We start from the raw sequence: 21,041 nt of genomic DNA, 5'->3' as shown, positions 1-21,041 counted from the left end.
GGGGAAATTGTTAAACTGCAGATTCTGACTCAAGAGGTCTGGGGTGGAGACTGCATTTCTCATGTGCAAGGCTTCAGGTGATGGCTGGAGGCTCTAAATGCTTGTTCCTTTGCTTCAGTCCCAGGTGCCCCCTCCTCTCTCTATAAGGAGGGTGATCTGGATTTGGAGGTGGGACAAGGACTCCTTGGCAGTGAGAGGAGCAGGTGGGATGATCCTAGTTCCCGTGATGAGGGGTGTTTGGCTCTGGTGTGGCTGGGTGGCCATCCAGCTGGCCCATCCAACTGATTGACTCAGTGATGAAAAAGGCCCAGACCAAACTTGCCCTGCTCTGAGCTGGCTTTCAGGAAGAACTGTTCCCCCTCCCACTTCTCTTCACTGTCTCTACAGCTGGCTTGACGAGTAAAAGATTTCTCTCCAGAGCCGGGCTCTGTTTGGCGTTGCACCTGCTGCCGGCAGCTGTCGCTGAAGTTGCCATTAATGGCACAAATGGAGTCTCTAAAGGCCGGAGCCTGAGCCCTGGTTGGCAGGGGGCTGGGGGTGTGTGGGCTGTGCAGACAGATGGGAATTCTGCCAGCGACCGGGATCCAGGCTGCACTGTCAGTCAGCCGGACGGCCAGACAGTGGGCTGGCCAGCCAGACTACCAATCAGCCAGCCGGCCAAGGCAGAACATTTACCCAGGAAGATTGTTTCAGGGGACTTGGGGTAAGCGTAGATAAGCTCTCAGCTTCTTGGAGCTCAGGTCTTAGTTGAAGTAGGAAGATTTCAACACAGAAAAACTTGAAGAATAAGACAAGATCCTGGATAAAATTTTGGGCTTGACTTATGTCTGTGGAACCAACCAGAAGGGCTACAGGAGTTCTGATAAATGGGACTATTTCTTCTTCCCAAGACTTTGATTCACTTTAATACAATGTTTTAAACTGAAAACAGAGATGCTTTCTGGGATACTGCACGTACTCATTAGAAAGCTGTGACATGTAAAAGTTTTTAGTTTATGGAAGCAAAATAGAATTATGGGTGGTACTGATTGGCCATTATCTAAAGCTGCTGAGAAGTTTTAAAGGTATTGAGGGTTTGTATATACTTGGGCTGCCAAATTATGGAATTTCTAGCTTTTAAAAATATCAGTATGCTCAAATATTAACTGAATAATGCTGATACTGAGGTTGGTGCTGGCGAGAGTCACATTTGCTGAGAATGTTCTATGTTTAAGGCACATGTTCTCACTGCATCCTCATGACACTCCACGAGGTCGTGGTGATCGTCAACTCTGGAGCCACCCGGGTTCCATCTGCCACTTAGCTGGTCACTGTCCTGCCATCCTCCCCAACTGTCATTCCTTGTGCTTCCGTAGGTGACTCTACCCCAGTGCAGAGGTGTGACATATGACTCAGACCTGGCCAATCAGAGCATTTCCCTGGCCATGGTGGTTGTTTTAGGGATGGTCACATGACCCAGGGAGAGCCAATGATGCTTGGGAACAAGATCTGACTCTTCCCTCAACTTCTCAAGGATGAGAAGTTGAAAGGATAGACCAGGAGTTTTTGCCTCCAGTTTGTGACCATGAGAGGAGAGCCTCTCTGAGAGCTCTGGGTAGGCGATATCTTCCCAAGGGGGAGCTCAGAGCATGAGTCTGAAGGTAGAAACCAAGGCCTGGTGACCCGTTTGCTTGTTTTTGCTGGAACCAGTTTGAGTAATTTGTATGTTACTTGCAACTCAAAGTGTCTTAGCTGATCGAAAGACAAGTATCACTCATGTTTCCATGTTGCAGACAGAAAGGTTCTATCTGTTAAGCAAGGGATGATGACAGTTTGAACTGCTATGTACAGGGTGCCCCACGAGACATGGGGCTGAGTGAGAGGGCAGGAGAATGGAGGATAGCATGGTTTCTAATGGCGTGGCTGGGAGGATGGTGGGGCCCTGCCCTGAGAGAGAACTGGTTTGTGTAATGCCCAGGTGGGAATGGAATTTGAAATTTTAAGGAAAACATGGATTGGAGACAAAGGTTTGGATGCAAAGCAAAACCAACCAACCAACAGCAACAAATCAGCTACTCTGAAGGGAGCTGTGTAGTAGACAGGGTCACTCCAGGTCACCCAGCTGTAGGGAAAGGGGTATCTTTCCTTGTGTGAGGGGCATAAGGAAAACTTTTGAGTCTCAGGGGCAGAGGATTGAGTTATTTATTTCTTAGGTAATGGCACACCTCTTACCGGTCCCCAAAAAGCCCTATGCATTTGTTTGCATTTGTTATTTAGTCCCGTTAATCTCCATCCCCAGGGCTTCTTTGTGCTTCCACTACAGAGGGCACAGATTCTGTGCCTGGTGGGGGGACTAAGATCCCACATGCTGTGCAGCATGACCAAAAAACCTTCCATTTCTCTTTTCTCCCTGTGCTCCAGGCAGCTATTTTTGATAGGTTTAACATGTATCTTGTAGCCTGTATGTGTCCCTGCAAAATGTTTTGTTGTTTTAACTGATGTAAATGGAATGGTGCTATAGAACTTACTCTATAGTTTACTTTTTTTTAAACAAAGTACCATGTTTCTAAGATGCATCCATGTTGCCATGTGTTCATTTAATCCCTTTCTTTGACCTGCTACACAGTACCCATCATGCACGTCCTCTGCATCTCCTTCTCTGCCCAGAGCACTTCCACTCCTGGCCACCCTATGTAATGTTGCAGTGAACATCCTGGCATACGTCAACTTATGATCCTGGTGAGGATTTTTGTGGGATATGTGTCTGCATCATTGTCATCCTTCAAGACGGCCCAGTGTTTCTTGCCTCCTGAAATTCACACCCTCCCGCTTTGAACAGGACTGGCCTGTGTACCAGTAGGGTTTTGCAGAAAAGCTGGAATGTGACTTCCAAGGTGAAGTCATAAATGATCTTACAAACAGGCTTCACTCTTGGATCACTCACTTGGAGGACAGCAGCTGCCATGCTGTGAAGGCACTAGCTTCATCTGCATGTGGTGAGAAGCAGGCATCCTGTCAACAACCAGCATTGGCTTGCTCTTTGTGCGAGTGAAATGCCTTGGAGCTGGGTCCTTCAGCCTCAGGCTAGCCTTCAGATGATAGCCTCAACTAATGTCTTGACTGCAAACTCACATGAGCTAGAAGCATCCAGCAAAACTGCACAAAACTACCCTGACCTACAGAAACTGAGATCAAGGATGTTAATCATTGTTTTAAACCATTAAATTTTGAGGCAGTTTGTTATGCAGCAGTAGCTAACTAATACAAACTAACAAAACCCAGGAAGGAGTTGCTGGCTCATAGGGTGTTCCTATACAGGTTTAGATCATGTGCATAGTTCAGAGAATCAATATGTTTTAAAGACTGTCATGGAGTTGGCTATTATTTGTCCAGCCCTTTTCCGTCTGGGTCATAGGCAGTAGGTGAATAGAGTCCCTTAGGCATAAGGCCCTAGAATGGAGTCAGACTACTGTGGGAAGATTGTCTGTGCCCGGAGCCAGCATTTCTGGAGAAATTTCAAAGGATTGCCCCAGGAGACTATCTGTTGTGGGTCAAAGCATAGACCCTGGTTGGGCCAGCAAGAGCCTGGAGGCCCCTGGGGTGAGCTGACCCTTCTGGAGGGGAGCTCAGCTAACATGACCTGGCTGCATGATAGCAGACACAGTGCAATTACTCTTGGCCAGGTTGTTGAAAAACTTCAATTTGCAGATTGGAGGGATGGAATTTCATTTTCTCTTATTTTTCCAATCTTGGTCTGTAAAATAGATTCCTGCAGTGTCAGTTCTCTGATCACTCCAATCTTTGTTAAGGAAATGAGCTGCTGGAGTTCAACGTCTATTTTATTTCGAGTGCTTTAGCAATCCCCAGATACTGGGGCCACATTGATGTCCCAGGCCATTGGAAATTGAGCTGCTCCAGCCAGGGATTTTTCCATTTTCAGTTGTGTTTCATTTTGCAAGTTTTATTCAAAAAACATAACAGAGTTCCCACTGAGGACAGAAGGGCCGGAACAGCTAACTCACACATAACAGCAATAATATATTCTCACTGCAATATCCCTTAATGACCCTCAGGCTGAATAGCACTTTGTGATAACAGAGTTATCAAAGAGTAACTTGCCCAATGCCACCCAGCTACTGTGGGCCATTCTGCCCAGGCCATTTGACCCCTAATGCTCTCTGTACTCAGGCCTGATGCCATCTCTATGACAAAAACTTCTGGATATATATAGTGGTGATAGATATACAACATTCTGAATATACTTAATGCCAGAACACTTAAAAATGGTTAAAATAAAATAAGGACTTCCCTGGAAGTCTAGTGGGTAAGTCTCTGCTCTTCCAATGCAGAAACGTGGGTTCAATCCCTGGTCAGGGAACTAAGATCCTACATGATGCACAGTGTATCCCCCTCCAAAAAACCCCACAAAAATGGTTAAAGTAGTAAATTTTATGTTTATGTATATTTTACCACAAAGTAAATAAAGTAAAATAAAAAGTAAATAAAAAGATGTGCCTCAGTCCACACTGCATTGTAGCTTTCTGTTTGGGAGAGGGTCTTCTAACCAAGGGTCATGGGCTCCTAGAGGGCAAGACTATCTTGTCTTGTTTTCATCTGTGTTTGTGCTGTGGCTTTCAGTTACTTCCCCATTCCTAAATGTTGTAAAAGGTCCAACTCACAGCCTGGAGGCTTGACCTCTTCCTTGTGGGCGGTGGATCTGGTGAGGTAACTAACTTCAGAGCCAAAGTAATGCCCCTCCCAGTAATGGCCAAAAGAGCAAGGTTTTGGCCCCCACATGCTCAAGTGACCAGGAGCCCTGCCTCTCAGATTCCCTTCTCTCAAATGTCCAGGCATCCCCCAGCCTTACAAGGGGCCAGGCCAGTCTACTCTCAGAGCTGGAACAAAAGGGCCAAAAGCTGCTCCATGCATCTAAAAACTGCAGTACCACCCAGACACTCCTCAAGTCAAGGACAGCTGAAGTCTGGGGTGGGGTCTAAGAAGATGCTCTGTGAGCTGCAGCTGCCTTGCTGGAGTGTGGTGCCCATGACAGGGCTGATGAGCATCGCCTGAGACTGGACCAAAAACCCTGGAACTGTGTCCTGACCCAGGGCACCTTCCAGATCAGAGTTCTGGATGCAAAGAGGGCTAGTGCAGTCATCCTGAGGTTCTATTCTTTAATACCCCATCTGGCCAAGGACGTTGTCAATGCAAATCAATGAGGAAATTGTTGGTTTCAAGTTCAAATCCAATTTATTTGAGGACAAGGGGGAAAAGAATGTACTGGCTTATGTAAATGGCCATGTTTGGGGTTGACTTCTGCAGAGGGGGCCCAGGGGTCAGTTGAATCATCAGGACTGTCTCTCCTCCTCCTTCCTGGCCTGTGTGCTCTCTGACTGGTTCTATTTCACACACAAGTCCCTTCACTATGGATCAGGCAAGAGGGCGATGGGTGGTTTCAGACTCATATTCTCTCAATTTAGCAACAACAATTGAGAGAATTTATTTTCCTTGTTAGCTCTGGCAGAAACATCACAGGACAGCCTCTAACTGACCAGACCAGGAGCATTTGTGCCTCTTTGAATTAATCACAGTAGTGCCTTGTGGAGGGCTATTCTGATTGACTGGGCCTGGAGCCTCATCATTACCAAGGGAAGGTGGATTCATATGATTGACAGGTCCCGCAGGATCCCCAGGGATCCGGGAGCAGCACGTCATGGGAAAAGTGGCCTCAATATCAGAGAAGAGAGATGGGAAAGTGGGAGGGGTCCTCAAAGGCTTTAAGAACTGGAGTCCATAAAAAGTCCCACATATGCAGGCTCCCAATGTGGCTCTTTGAAGTCATTCCTAGGTCTTCTTCCAGAAGAGTCAAGCATGATGAGAGTTATGTGTGGCCCAGAGCTGGAAGCCTAGGCAAATGAATGGGTGAATAAGTGAATGAATAAATGAGTGAGTGCATAGCTGGACTGACCGATTGTACCAAACTTCAGAAGGAAGTGAAAAAATAAGACTATTCCCAAGAGGTATCGGCAAAAGGCGTCTCTGGCCAGCTCGAGTCTGGAGCTATCATATCCCAAATCAATTTTCAGACTTGAACAAAAACGTGTATCTATCTCCCTCTGGTTCCCTCTGCCTCCTCTCCCCCAAAAATGTGTCTGCGGGGACAGATGGCCCTGTGTCAGCGTCCCTGTGTGATATTGATGTGAACAGCGAAGGAAGGCGACATGTCTCATGGCTGTAAAAATAGACGTGCATTAGAAATGCATGAAGTCAGACCCCTCCTCTGGCCATGCCAGGCGTGCTATTCTAAGCCCAGCACTCATGGGTTTGGTATCCAACCACCCGGCAAGGCAGAGCAGTGGTCTGGAACTTGACATTTAAAGGGTTTGAAAGAAATAGAAAGAGGCATGGAGATTTCTTTTTTTAAATCAGTCTGGCTATTTCTGAATGGGACATGCCAAAGAAACCGGAGATCAAATTCACAGCATATTTGAAAGATAGCGTCTGAGAGATGGAGGGGGCTGAAGGAGCTGTTCTGTCTGGTCTCCCTCCCCGTGCAGGGATTCCTTTCATGAAACCGCTGATGATTGTCTAGTTTCTACTTGGATACCACACATGAAGGGGAGCTCTGTACCTTGATGGGAGGCGTTTCATCACCAGGCTTTGTTGGATGCTACTGGTTGCTACTGCAAAGTGCTTTTAAGAATATATTGAGTTTTTGTCTCTCTGTAATGCCCTCTCGTGACCTTGGGGTTTCGGTCTATTTTATGGTCTGCAAATGTACGTCTGCTGGTATTCCTTGGGTCCCTGCTATCTGCTCAGCCCTGCACAAGGAGCTGTGGAGGCTAAAAGAGAAGACACAGTTTCTGAAAGCCACTAGCACACAATCTGGGGAGATAATGAACATGTGTGGAATAATGAGATAGTGCCTGGCGACAGGATATTATTAAATCTGACATTGTGTGATACTGCCTGTTTCCTTCCCAGTCAAAATCAGTGGCAATTTTTGCCACCCCCATGTCAGCTAATGGCACCTACGCTTTAGCAACCTCTCTGCCCTGGGAGCTTGGAATGACCTTGGCTTATTCGTACTTGCTTCTCTCCCCAACTAGTCCCTCTCGAGTCTTGCAGAGTGGTGGCTCACCAGTGCCTCCCACCTTCCATTTCCGCTCTGCTCATCTCATCCTCACAATCTTCTATTTGGGATTTGAGACACTCTTAGTTTTAATTCTTTATCTTTTGGCCATGCTGCACGGCATGTGGGATCTTAGTTCCCCTGACCAGGGATCGAACCTGTGCCCCGAACATTGCAAAGCGGAGTCTTAACCACTGAACCACCAGGGATGCTTATGGTTTGACTGCGCATCACTCCCCTCTGGCTTTGTGTTTTACTTACAGCTCCTCCACAAGCCCAGCTCCAGCCATGCTCTCGGATGGTATCCACCATCTGCCTCGAATGCCCCTGCTTGCTCCCTTCTATGCTTTTGCTCCTGCCGCTTCGCCTCTGACTTCTCTTTTGATCCAGATTCCATTACTTTTTTGAAGTCTGGTGGGAAACTTGCCTTCTCTGCGGTCCCTGTAAAGACGGTTGTCGTTTCTCTATAGCAGAACTGGCGGTCATCCCTTGAACCCACTCTTGGTTTTGAAGGCTCACAGCCCCATATGATGGGGAAAAAAAAAAGAGTGGGCTTCTGAAGTCATAAGATCTAGGTTCATATTTTGACATTGTCACTTACTGGCTGTGCTCTCAGGCAAATCACACACTGGCTGTCAGTTTTCACATCTGCCTTGTGGGATTAATTTCACTTACCTCCCTGGGTTGTGGATTAAGTGAGATAATACATGTGGCATATCTTTTAAATATGCAATGCCTTATAGGTATTGGTTACAGCTATGATCATGTCTTTTAAAAGAGGAGGAAACTGGGATCAGACCTTTTTAAAATCCCTGGGATTTATATTAGCAAATCTTTATATTGGGCACCTGCTGTTTGTCTGGCTCTGTGCAGTGCATTTAGCGGGTTAAAAGAGAAGGCATAGTTTCCAGCCAATGAACTCACACTCTGGGGAGATAATGAACACATGCAGAGCAATGAGACTGCAGGCTTGGACAGGGTGCTATTAGGTTTGAAGTTGTGTGAGCCTGCCTGAAAGTGAGAGAAGGTTATTGAGAGGGAGGTGGTGTGGGAGAGCTAGGGTAATGGGAAGGCTTCCTGGAAGAGGCAGCCTGGAAGCAGAGCTTGAAGGGTGGGCAAGCCCTGTGAAGACGGAGAGGAAGCAGGAGGGCCATCTTGGTGGGGAGATTCCTCTGTGGACTGCTGACCACCCTGGCCAGTGTTAGATAGGAGAGGGAGTTGGGTTCAGGAGGGGCTGTGCTGACAGCTACATCTTGTCACAACCCAGGGTCTGGGGTTCGAAACTGGAGAATTGCTTGTCACAAATGTGCTGTGTGTGCTTAGCTCTCAGTCGTGTCAGATACTTGCTTACTCTTGCAGATGAGAAAGCTGCAGCTTGGGGTGCTAACTGGTTAGGAGGGGAGGGACAGGATGCTGGCACGTGCTAACTGCTTTTGATACACTGAGAGGAAGTATACTTGAGATCCAGCATTTTCGGGTTTGACTTCCTCTTGCTTCCTGGAGAGTCCCCTGTGTGTTGACCCATGTGAGGAGTCACCCATGTGAGGGTTGTTTCCCCAGGGCGTGAATGGACATTGGGGGCTCCAGACTGTCTCTGAAGAAGGAGCTCAGGGAAGGTACTCTGGATACCTCACACGCTGCATTCATAGGTAGATTAGATCTTAATACAGAGAGGCTTTGCAGAGGGGGTGATGACGGTGATGTGGGGACCAAACTCCTTAGCTGTCTCTTGGTGAGATCTCTGACCCACCCACCACTGGGTCTTGCTGTTATCAGTTCCATCCATTGTAATGGGTGCAGAAGTCATTTACCTGCTGTTATTGCCAGGGTATCATCATTTTCCCAGTTCCTGGTGGATTTAAGATATGCTCTCAGGAGGCCTATTCAGAGAATGCCTCATCTCCTGTCCAGTCCTGATGGCCCGTCTCAAGCACCACAGGCTGGAAGGGGATGGGGTGCTGAAGACTGCTGAGCTCCCAGTGAGAGAAGTGATGGCAAAGGCTGGGGTGACACTCAGAGCCGCCTTTGTTCTTGTGTTTGCACAGCCTTGAGCAAACAAGTCCCAATAAACTACATGACATGTGGATATTGAGAATGCAAAGAGAAAGTGTCTCTAGAACAATAAAGGAATTACAGCCAAGGTTGCAGTACAGGAGGAGGTTGCATTGTTTAATTTCCCTCAAAGGCACAGGTGGTTTGGTTTCCCAAACAAGGAATGGTTATCTGAAGCCTGGGGGACAGAGCCTGGTGTCAGGGTTTCCTTCTTACAACATTAACTTTATGACTGGATGCTGACTTTATAGGCAGGACATATGCACCCATTTTATTTAAACCTCTTGAATGATATGAGAAGACACCAGCTCTTAGAAGTGCCAGGCTTGCTGGGGAGGAAAATCAGGCAAGAACAAAGCAACCAGGGAATAAAGGCCCAAACTGAGACACAATGGCTCCATAAACTCAGACACCTCTTCCAGGAAGCCTCCGTCCTTCCTTCCCCTGGCAATCAGTTGCTTCTTCCCTCCCATCTGCAACCCACAGTTTCGGGCTAGCAGAGACTCAGGTTTTACCTTCATGTAGTAAATTCTTTATGTCTATCTCCGTATTAGACCAGGGGTCTGCACACTATAGCCCAGTAGCTTCTGTGAAATGAAAGTTTAACGGAGCATAGCTCCACCCATTCATTTGTCCATGGTCTCAGGCTGCTTTTGTGCTAGAAGGGCCCAGCTGGGTTCTTGCCACAGAGATGGTCTGCAAAGCCATACACAGTTACTATCTGGCCCTTTGCAGCAAAAGGGTGCCAATTCTTGATTAGACAGTCGGCTGGTGAGGGTAGGGACTAGGTCTTATTCATATCTTACCCCCTGAGTAGAGTACTTCTCACAAGGTGGATTTCTGTTAATGTTTAGTTAAAGGAAGCAGTGTCCAAGCAGGAGAGAATGAATTGCATCAAGGGGAAACAGTTCAATTACTTAAGAGCAAGAGCCGTTTTCAAGAATTTTAAAAGCCTTCATTTCCATATACAGACTTGAGAAGCTAATTGCACAACAATCTTGTCCTAATGTTAAAGCAGCCCCTCAGGTCTCGTTAGATAGCACCTTGTTAACCCAGTTCAAGGAAACCTGCTGATTCTTGATAATAAAAAAGTTCCATTTCTGTAATCCAGACTGCTCTCTCCTCACCACTCTAATCTCCCTCTAGTCTGAATTAGACGCTAGATAGATATTTCCTCTGAATTGGAAAGACTATGAAAATAATCTAAGGCAGCATTTCTCAAACTGTTGAGACTGGAAAGTACAACACCATTAAAATTTTTTTTTTATAATATGGAACTTTTTTAAAAAAGATTTTTTAAAAGTCTTCATTGGATTTATTAGATTATCGCTTCTACTTATGTTTTTTTTTTTTTTTTGGCCATGAGACACGTGGACTCTTAGCTCTTCCACCAGGGGTCAAACCAATACCCCCTGCATTGGAAGGTAAAGTCTTAACCAATGAACTGCCAGGGAAGTCTAATACAGTACCATCTTATGCGTTGTGTATTATAGGCCTGGTACTCAGGGCCCCTAGCTTCCCCAGGGCCTGAGAAATGATGGCCACATGGAAATGCAAAAAATGTTGCCTCCAAAATTAACATTCCATTCAACTGAGCAAGACCAATATGAAAGAATGTTTAATTAAAAGTCTACTAAGCAAATGACATTATGCTATCTCTGACTCAACTCCTAGAGTTACTTATAAATTACATCAAAGGGAGGAGGGCTGTGAGTGCATTTTAAGATGTTTGGCATAATATAGGAATGGGGCCTCTGGATGTGGGAATAAGCTCAGAGGAGGATGCACATTTTGTGGGGTCCAAAACTCGTACAATTTTTGGGGTGCTCTCTAAGAAGATAGAGACAGCAAGATCTTACTTCTTTGAACGTTACATAAACAGATGATCCGATGAACACTTTGATAGGATCCTTCTAGAGCCTAGGAATGACCTAGGAAGATGAGAGGCTCTGAAGTTTAAGTTCCATGAATCTGATGGTAAATAGTCCCATGAGTGGGGGGGGGTGGGTGGATTGATGTAGTCAAATAAGCTTGGAAAGTGGTGTCTGAGTAGCCGTGGAGAATCCTGGTAACTCTTCAAAGGTTCTGAGAAGTCTTGCAATTCAGAACATTGACTTTCCTTGAGCTGGAGTTTCCAAAATTTGCTTTTGCTGTAGAGACTCTGGGTGAGTATTTTTTAAAAATTGTATTTAGTTTTGGCTGTACTGGGTCTTATTGCTGTACGGGCTTTTCCCTAGTTGCAGTGCTTGGGTTTCTCATTCTCTTGTTGTGGAGTGCAGGTTCTAGGGCATGTGGGTTTTTATAGTTGAGGCACATGGGCTCAGTAGCTGTGGCTCCCGGGCTCTAGAGCACAGGCTCAATAGTTGTGGCTCCGGGCTTAACTGCTCCTCGGCCTGTAGGATCTTCCCAGATCAGGGATCGAATGTGTGTCTCCGGCATTATAGGCAGATTCTTTATCACTGTGCCACCAGGGAAATCCTGGGTGAATATTTTTGAACAACTGAGAAGCAGGCTGGCAAAGACTGACTCTCCCCGACTTTGACTTGCAGATACAACAAGTCAGAAAGGTGCTTTCCTGACAGCAGCTGTTCAGGAGAAAAGGGCTTAGTTTGGAGGACAGGTTCAGACTTGCTCATTAGGAATTTTTCATGCAATAAATTCTTTTCTTCAAAAAGGGATTCTGCAGCTCAGATGTTCTTTTGCTGAGAAATGTCAAAGAACGGAGCATTTTGACTCAAATGATTGCAAAGGGGCTTGATGTATGGATTCCCATGTTTTGCTTTCTCTTAGCGTTGTTGTTTTTTTTTTTTTTTCCAATAAGAGTTTGGTGCAAGACTGGTGACATCATTTTGCAGGTCCCAGTGCAAAGTGAAAACGCTGGGGGAAAATAATTTCCCTTCTCAGAAATTATTAAGAATGTCCCGAGAGTGACAGCAGAGTGTTAAACCACATGAGGGGCCTTCTGAGCTCCAGCCCTGAGTGGCTGTGTGGGTCACAGACCCATGACTCACGAGGTCAGTCCTGGTTCAGTGAATATTTGTATTTACTTACTTCCAACTTCAAAGTTCCGAAGATATTTAGAATCTGTATGGAAGGTTCAGTGGTTTAAGGCGAGATTGTGATTTTAGTATAAAGCACCAGAGACGGACAGAGCCGTGGAGTACGTTTTTACAGAAGTGAATCATTAATTGAACATTCTCAGCATCACTCCAGCCTTTTCAATGATTCATCAGCAGTGCTGCTGCTGAGTAGTTGACATTATGGTTGTAATTAGCTGAGGCTTCTCAAGTGAAAACCCTCTTCTAACCTGGGTGCTTTCAAAAGCAGTGCTAGTTACTATGTATTCAGGTAGATGGGGGTCTGCTTACAATAAGTCCCTCTTTTCCTGGCTCGTAATAATTAACCCCTTCTATCAGGGGAGTCAGTCTAATTGCCTTTGCTGTAAACAGTTGGTAATTATGAGTACAGCGATGGCAGGAGACGGTGGGGACATAGAAGGGAACCGTGGCTCCTGTTTTCAAGCCTGCATCTTCAGCAGCCCCAGGAATGTGGCTTGTGCTTGGAGACACGGCAGCAGCAGAATCAGGGGGCGAGGTTTTCCCTTTCTCTTGATTTAGGCTTTCAGAGAGGGTGGTCCCTGCAGGTGAGACAAAGCAGGCACCGGATAAAGACTTTCTGGGCTCCTGTAACCAAACGTGGATGGAGGAGGGTTTAGAGCAGGGGTGCCAACTGGCCAGCCATGGACCAGTACCTCCTGTCATATCAGCAGTGGCATTGTATTAGAAATAAAGAGGGCATGGTAACCGACTCCAGTACTCTTGCCTGGAGAATCCAATGGACAGAGGAGCCTGGTGGGCTGCAGTCCACAACAGACTGACTTAGCACTGGCATAAAGTGCACAATAAATGTGATGCACTTGAATCCTCCCCAAACCATCTCCCCTTCCCCTGGTCCGTGGAAAAATTGCCGTCTATGAATCAGGTCCCTGGTGCCAAAAAGGTTGGGGACCGCTGGGTTAAAGACTTGCTCTGAATTGTCTCTGTTGTTGCTGTTTAGTAGCTATGTCGAGTACGACTCTTTGTGATCCCATCGACTGTAGCCCGTCAGGCTCCTCTGTCCCTGGGATTTCCCAGGCAAGAATACTGGAGTGGGTTGCCATTTTCTTCTCCAGGAGATCTTTCTGACCCAGGGATAGAACCTGTGTCTCCTGCATTGCAAGTGGATTCTTTACTGCTGAGCCACTGGGGAAGCTCCTGAACTGTCCCTATCTTTTCCTTAATCCAATCTGGGCTGAAGTGCCCAGAAACCCTTACCAAGTTCATGCTCAGCTGGCCTTCTGCCTCCAAAAAGAAGCTCTGCCACGTCTGCACAGCAGCTGACATCTCCCCATTCAGGAAAGGAGGACTTTGCCCAACAGAAGTGAGAGTAAGGGCTGGAACCTGAGGATGGTTAGGGCAAGGGGTCGGGGTGATGGGTGTGTGCCCTGGTTCCCTACCACTAGGCCAGAGAGGATATGGTTCCTGGGCCTTGAAAACAGCAGTGGTTTCACTGAACAAGTTTCCCCCTTTTTACCTTTAATCATGTCATGGTTCTGAAGAGCTGAGGGGAGAGAGGGGAGGAAGGGACAGTGGGAGTCCAACAGGGACCTGGAACCTTGCATCCTCTGCCTGAGCTCCAGGGCCACTAGGGCAGCCCCGGCACCTGAGGTCTGGGAGGCGGGATGGCTGTGGTGGATTTTGGCCAAATTCATGACATCGGCTGAGAGACTTCTCCTTAATGGCGGGGGGGGGGGGGCGGGGGGGGGATCTTCTGTATTTGGGTTTTCTGGTGGCTCAGATGGTAAAGAATCTGCCTGAATGCAGGAGATCCAGGTTCAATCCCTGGGTCAGGAAGATCCCCTGGAGACGGGAATGGTAACCCACTCCAGTATTCTTAGCAGGAGAATCCCACGGACAGAGGAGCCTGGTGGGCTACAGTCCATGGGGTCGCAAAGAATTGGACATGACTGAGCAACTTTCACTCACTCACTCTTCTGTATTTATGTCATGTCAGGCCATGCAGATTTGGGAAATCTTGTTGTCACTACTTAGGAATATGCCCCGGCCTTACTGTGTCCCCGTGTTATACTCTCTGTTCCCAAAATAAGTGGTCTGGGGACAAGCTTGTGGGTACAGATGTGTCACTGAGGGGGGTTAGTCACCAGGGTGAGGCAGCCGTGTCAACACAGGGGTAGTTCACTTATTTGTTTCTAATTGCAGTTAGGGAACTCTGGTTAATTAAGAACTTTCTGGTGAGGGGAATGAATTAGGTCACCATCCACTCCTCTCTGAAGGCCAGCTCTTGCTTCTCCCCGATACCCTGTCAGTGTTCCTGCCTTAGAAGACCCAGTCTAACCACCCATTTCCTGATTGTTACAGATAATTTGTTGGGCAGCTGCTTAGCTGCATCGACCTTGTTTATGACTTTGGGCAAGTCCCTTCCTTGCTGGGAGCTTCCTCTGCCGCATCTCTAATCAGAGGATAACAGAGTGGCTCGTTTCTCTTAAGCACACTTTGCCTCTGCAAGCAGCCTTCTGGCTGCCTAGAGTCCAGGTGGGGCTGAGCGTGCAGGAGCAGGAGGCCTTGGAGTATCTCTCTGGGGAGCAAGTCCATCTGAAAAGCTCTCCCAGGCTGTGCTCTTAGAAACTTAGCGACTTTCCTGGTACAATTTCCGTGCTCACCCCAGGCTGACAGTTGGTTTTGCAGGCAGGACTGGTGGGCTTCCTCACTGAGAAAAGGATGTCCTCCGACAGTCACATATGGAGAGAGACAGTGTGTTCTCCCTAGGGTCTGCCATGCTCATGTCACGGAAATAATGAGTCCCTACTATTTTCTGAGGGGTTACATAGGTGAGGGGCTGCACCGAGGAGCCAGTACACAGTAGCCCATTGAATCCTCACAACAATCCTTTCAGGGGTGTGTTAGTGAGACAGGCTGGGACCTGGGACCCTTTGCTGCAGTGCTGCAATGCTCTCACCTGGACACACCTCTCCTCCAGCAACAAAATACAAAGAAACCATATGGGACTGAAAATAACTGCGTGCATGCACAGTTGGGACAAATTCTGGACAAAAGATACACAGAGATCGAAAAACCCAACTTCCACTTTGGAAGAGCCAGGAGCAAAAGCAGGGTACTGCCTATCTGCCCCCCTCCCCAACAACACCACCTAAGGTGTGAGCAAACCACCTAAGCCGCCCCTCCAACCCGACCCCTGGACATGCCATTATCCTCACCCCAATGAGGAACCAGCTCATCCCCAGCATGCCTTGGGGAGAGAGCAAGCACGGGAACCTATTTGTTTTCACTCCCTCCATGCTGCAGCAGGATCCTCAATTAAGCCTTGCCTGAATTTCTTGTCTGGCCTCCCATCAGTCTCTGTTGATTGAGGAGATCAAGAACTCTGGTCAGTATGATTACTATTTCCATTTTACACGGAGGAATATTACATTCAGAGAAGTTAAGTAACTTACCCAAGATCACACAGCTAGTGAGTGGCAGAGCTGGGGGTCCTACCCCAGGCACTCTATTTTGATGCCCATCTCGCTGTTAACTACTTGGCATCCTACAGCCTTTCAGTAAGTGTCTGTTTAGAGATTCATTAGTAGCGCTCCCTTCTCTGAGCCATGGCCTTCTTTGATTCTTCTCATCACCATGAGGCCAAATGCCAGAAGTCAGAGATGGCAAAATGGTTTATAAGCTCCTTTTACTCTTCCATATTCAATGCAGTGAAAAGTAATACCTGGGATTACCCACACTGCTCAAGGCCTCCACTGAAGACAGGAATGAGTCCTCTGAATAGGCTAAGACCCAGCATAGGTGGGCCCTCTCTTTGAATATGCATGGCTGAGGCAGGTCCAGTTTCAAGGGGACCAGACCAGTCTGGGAAAGGTTTTATTCTTTCTGTGACTCTTCTTAGAAGTTGTGGACCGATAGTGACATGTGATTCCAGCCCTCTTATGTCATTTGGACACTGAGGAGCAGGTATTTCCCACTCTGTTCTTTTACAGAAATATTAAAAGACAAGCAAGCGTGGTTTTTAGGTTTTCAAGGAATGTGCAAACGTTGTGTATTTCCTTCTTCCTGCCCAACTTCTAGGATGGGTCCCCCAGGTAGCCACTTGTCTAAAACAACAGATGATAGCCAAGGCTGTGGTCCATTCCATTCCACGGTGATCTCAGAGGGTCTTGGGGCCAGGAAGTACATCCTTCAGGGTCTCACAGCAAACAGCCCAGTACCTTACACGGAGGCAGTGTTTTCAGGCAAGAATGTCCTCAGAGTGGTCTTGTCTAACCTGAGCCCTCCTGTATCCCTAGCAAGGTCTGCTTCCTCTACTTGGAAGATGCAGGAGCTGAGGCCTCAGGAGGTGATGATAGAAGGCCCAGCCAGGTGGAGCTGGCAGCTACAGCCAGCCCTTGTTTCTTGGTACCAATTCCATGATTCTTTCCGTTCGACCAGCTCCCATGCATGGCCAGTCCATGGGTCAGAGAAAGAACCTTTATTTCTGGATTTTCTCCTCTCTGGTAACCTACAGACTAATGTTCAGAAGATCTGCCTCTTCCTGGCTTGGAACCTGCACCTAGAAAGTTTCTGTGTGAGGCTGTTACCTCCAAGAAGATCAGAAAGTCCCAGTTGGGCTTATGAAAAATGAAATCAGTCCCAAGCCCCGATCTCTCTGAAAAGTTGTTATTAAATTCTGCACGTGGCCCTGACCTGGATTTAAAGATTTGCAGGAAGACAAATTCCAAACAGATGCCCATTAGGGCCCTGACAACCGCAGCTTAAAAATAACATTTACATTCTGCCGGGGTTTGTGTGTCTCTGCTCCCTGCTCAGCCCCTCTTCGGCCTCCAGTGGGATCAATACCTCGACTGAGGTTACGTGGAGGTGGTCACATTCTTTTAAGCTGTTTGCTCAGCGTTGGGTTTGCTCTGCTAACACGCCGGGCACTTCTTCCAACAGGCCTGTTTGCCCAGTATTAGGGCTGTTTGCCGAAACACCTACCCCAATCCGAGGGGGCTCAGCTTTCCAAACAGTTGGTCCCCGCATCTGTCAATCAATACGGCCAATCGGGTTCCTGATACGGACAGCAAGTGTGGCCAAGTCCAATATTTGCCCAAATGCCTCCCCCTCCTGCTGCACCTGACTCTCCTTGGTTTGACAAGATGGACATTCGCCAAGAGCACAGGATACTGGGAAGAGGTGATGGCAGCAGACAGGGAACTGATTCCAGGAAAGCAGGGCACATGAGCAAACATGATAGCTTCTTTATGAGAGGTAATTTACTGCAACACACAGCGATTACCTGCTCATCCAGCCCTGGTGTAATTAAAAATGGCCAGCTTGGGGCTCTGGTTTCCCCAGCCCTTGCAAAGGAAACTGGGTTTTATCTTATGAAGCTTCAGGTTGGATCCAGGGGTTGACTTGGAGTCATAGGTGATCAGAGGGACATCAGGATATTATCAAGCACAGGAAATAAACTCCCAAGAAGAACAAAATGATAGCAAGAGAAAATAAATCCTGAGGGAAGGATGACGGAAGGGATGATCAGGGAGTTTGGGATCACAGGTACATGCTGCTATATTTAAAGTAGATGACCAACGAAGTCCGACTGTATAGCACAGGGAAGTCTGCTCAGTGTTAAGTGCAGCCTGGATGGGAAGGAGTTTAGAAGAGAAAGGATACGTGTACATGCATGGCTGAGTCACTACGCTGTGCCCCTGAAACTATCACAACATTGTTAATTGACTATTGTTTCTGTGGCTTAGTTGCTAAGTTGTGTCCAACTCTTTGCCACCCCATGGACTGTAGCCGTCCAGGTTTTTCTGTCCATGGGATTTCCCAGGCAAGAATACTGGAGTGGGTTGCTGTTTCTTTTTCCAGGGGATCTTCCCGACTTAGGGATTGAACCTGCATCTCCTGCTTGGCAGGAGGATTCTGTACTCCAATATAAAATAAGTGAAGTTGCTCAGTTGCGTCCGACTCTTTGTGAGCCCATGGACTGTAGCCCACTAGGCTCCTCCATCCTTTGGATTCTCAAGGCAAGAATACTGGAGTGGGTTGCCGTTTCCTTCTCCAGGGGATCTTCCCGACCCAGGGATCAAACCCGGGTCTCCCGCATTGCAGGCAGATGCTTTAACCTCTGAGCCACCAGGGAAGCCCAATATAAAATAAGAAGTAATAAAAAGAAAAAATATACCCTTAAAAGAGGGGGCTGTGTAATGGGTACAGGCTTTTCCCATTTTAGAACTTGCTAAGTGTGTGAACACACTAAATGCCACTGAAGTGTTCACTTTATAATGGTTACTTTTATGTTACCTGACTTTTCACCTCGTGGAAAAAAGAAAGAGTGAATCCCAATGAGCCCAGAACGTTTACATTTGAGAAGCTCCAATGTCCAACTCAGGCTTTGGCTCAGAGAAAATGCTTAATAAATGTTTATTGAAAGAACAACCTAACATTTGCACAGTCAACAAAGCTCTTTGTCATACATGAGCTCACTTTGTCCTTAAAGACAGAGAGCCCTGTGAGGTGGGCAGGGGTGAGTGTCCTCGCGTTGTAAAGGGGAAACTGAGGCTTAGAGAGTATGCACAGCTGCCATTGATGGGGCTGGGGCATGAACCCCAAAGTCTCTGGCTTCAAGGTCTGGGCCTGTAAAACTGTCCATTGTGTGTACCTCATGGCTTCCAGGGTGGGAGGGAAAGAGTCCTACAAACGTTACCTGCCCCCTTGCTTCTAGGGCATTTATTACAAATACTTAAAAAAACTGGACTGTCCAGTGAAGCTGCTCGTCTTCCCCCACAGTTGCTAGCACAGTGCTTGATAAATATTTGCTGATTCATTCAGCGGCCGAGGCTAACCTCTGGTTGCTGTGGTGACCATCTAGAGCAAAGCATGGACAGCTTAGGGTATCAATGACACCGTGCCTGTAAACAGTCTAGGAGGAGGAGGAGCTGGGGTCTATGAGTGGGGCCTCCCAGAAGCCTTTACATGTGCAAGGAGTCCTCTGTACACCGTGAGCAGGGGAGCCTGGTGGCGGCTGGGCCATCTTGCTGCTGTCATTTGACAAGGTGGGGGTGGTGTGGCTCCTTATTCAAAAATTAAGAATTTCCAGATGGCCACAGCAGAGCGTGAAAGCCCAGCAGGTGTCCCTCTGAGGACAGGGCCTAAGAGACTGCTGAGATTGCTGGCTGTGCAGTGACCCTGGGGTGGGCACTGTTGGGCCTCCTGGTGATTATTTATCTCTGCAGGAGCTGTGTGGAGCCAGGAAGTGGTGGGGGCACCTCTTCCCTAGGCATTCCTGCTCCCTCTGAGAGAATTCCAGTCCTCTTCCACCCTCATCAGAGCAGGCTCCAGACCCCTCTGGCTTTCTGTCCTATTTCTGTGACTTGGGATGAGGTGTTTCACTCCTTGGAGCCTTGATGCCTCACTTAGAGAATGGTACCAGTGCTTTTCTCAACAAGTTATTGAGGGGTTAAATGAGAGGATGCAAAAGAGCCTGGCATGGTGCCAGATACACAGTGCCCCTCTTTCCAGATTGCGGCATGTCTCACACCAGACTGAGTTGGACTAAGTTCCCTCTCCATTCCACGAAGGAGAGGAATTGACTTGCAAAAATCTATAAACAAGAACACACACATGGGTTGTAAAATCCAAGGCTGTCAGAGGCTAAGCAGAGAACGTGTGAAAGAGACAGGCTACAGGGAGTGGTGGGGACTGCGGCAAACCGGAGGTTGCGAACCCCATCTAAAGCCACTGAGATGCAAAAGGAAAAGTTCAAACAGAAGGAGGCTGCACGTTAATGAGGCTGTGTGGGAAGTGATTTTGAAGACTTGGAAATACAATAGTAAGTTGAATATTAGAACTGGAAAGGTATACATTAGGTTGACATCTAAGCACTTGAGGGGTGGAATTAAAGGGGAGAAGTTAAAATTCCGTAAGGTCCTCCAAGGTGTCTCATGAATTTGGTTCTGAGCTTCTTGGTGCCAAAGAAGTAAGGGCAACACAATCAGTTTCATGCTTTTCACTGTTTACGAAGGAAAAATGCATAGCAGTTCCTGCCAGCCGGCTCTGAAAGACTCCTTGGGGGCTTTATTTAGGGCCTCTTGGTCTGTGCGCTCAGGGTGGGGCGAGGGGCACCATCCTCCAGTGCAGGCGATAAGCAGGTCCAGAGGAGTTTTATAAAAAACAATACATGTGACTGAAATTTGGTCTGCTTTCATTGATTGCCATTGTACACTGGCAATTGTAACCAACGTCAGTGATGAAATTCTCCTCCATGAAAAATCTTTCCCTGGCCTAAGCTGTAAACAATCGTAGTATGGTGGAGTTTAATAATAATAATAATAAATCCTTCACATTAGGACAGTTTCATTGCTTGTCCCTTAACAAACATTTTATTGTGCACAGAAGTTAATCTGGAGAACCGGTTACAGAGCCAGCTCCCCAAATGTGGACCCACCCACAGGCTACAGAATGGTTTGCTTTCTCTGCGGGTTCAGTTTTTTCCTCTAGCCTTCTATGGTATTGCACACACATGTGCTTAAGAAGTAGATCGGAAATGAACCCCCATGATGCAGTGATTGTAAAGATAGAAAAAGGTAACCTGAGTTCTTGAATTCAGCCTTTCTAGATGATCCCTGGTTTATTTTTGTTGAAAATTTGAAACAGCACAAGAGTGTGAACTGTGAGTTGTCATATTTTTGCTTAGTAAGTGCATATTTTAGCTCATGCTGGAAATATTTTACTGAGTTTTGATAAGATCTTTTAAAGTGAAGCTTATTTTTTAATTATTTTAAAAAGACAGAACAAAATCCAGAAAGTGGATTTATCAATAAACT

This window comes from Bos grunniens, chromosome 10 (assembly GCF_055505025.1).
Source record: "Bos grunniens cultivar Pamir isolate PY7600 chromosome 10, Bosgru_T2T1.0, whole genome shotgun sequence".
Lineage (NCBI taxonomy): Eukaryota > Metazoa > Chordata > Mammalia > Artiodactyla > Bovidae > Bos > Bos grunniens.
Note: the sequence above shows the minus strand (reverse complement) of the source record.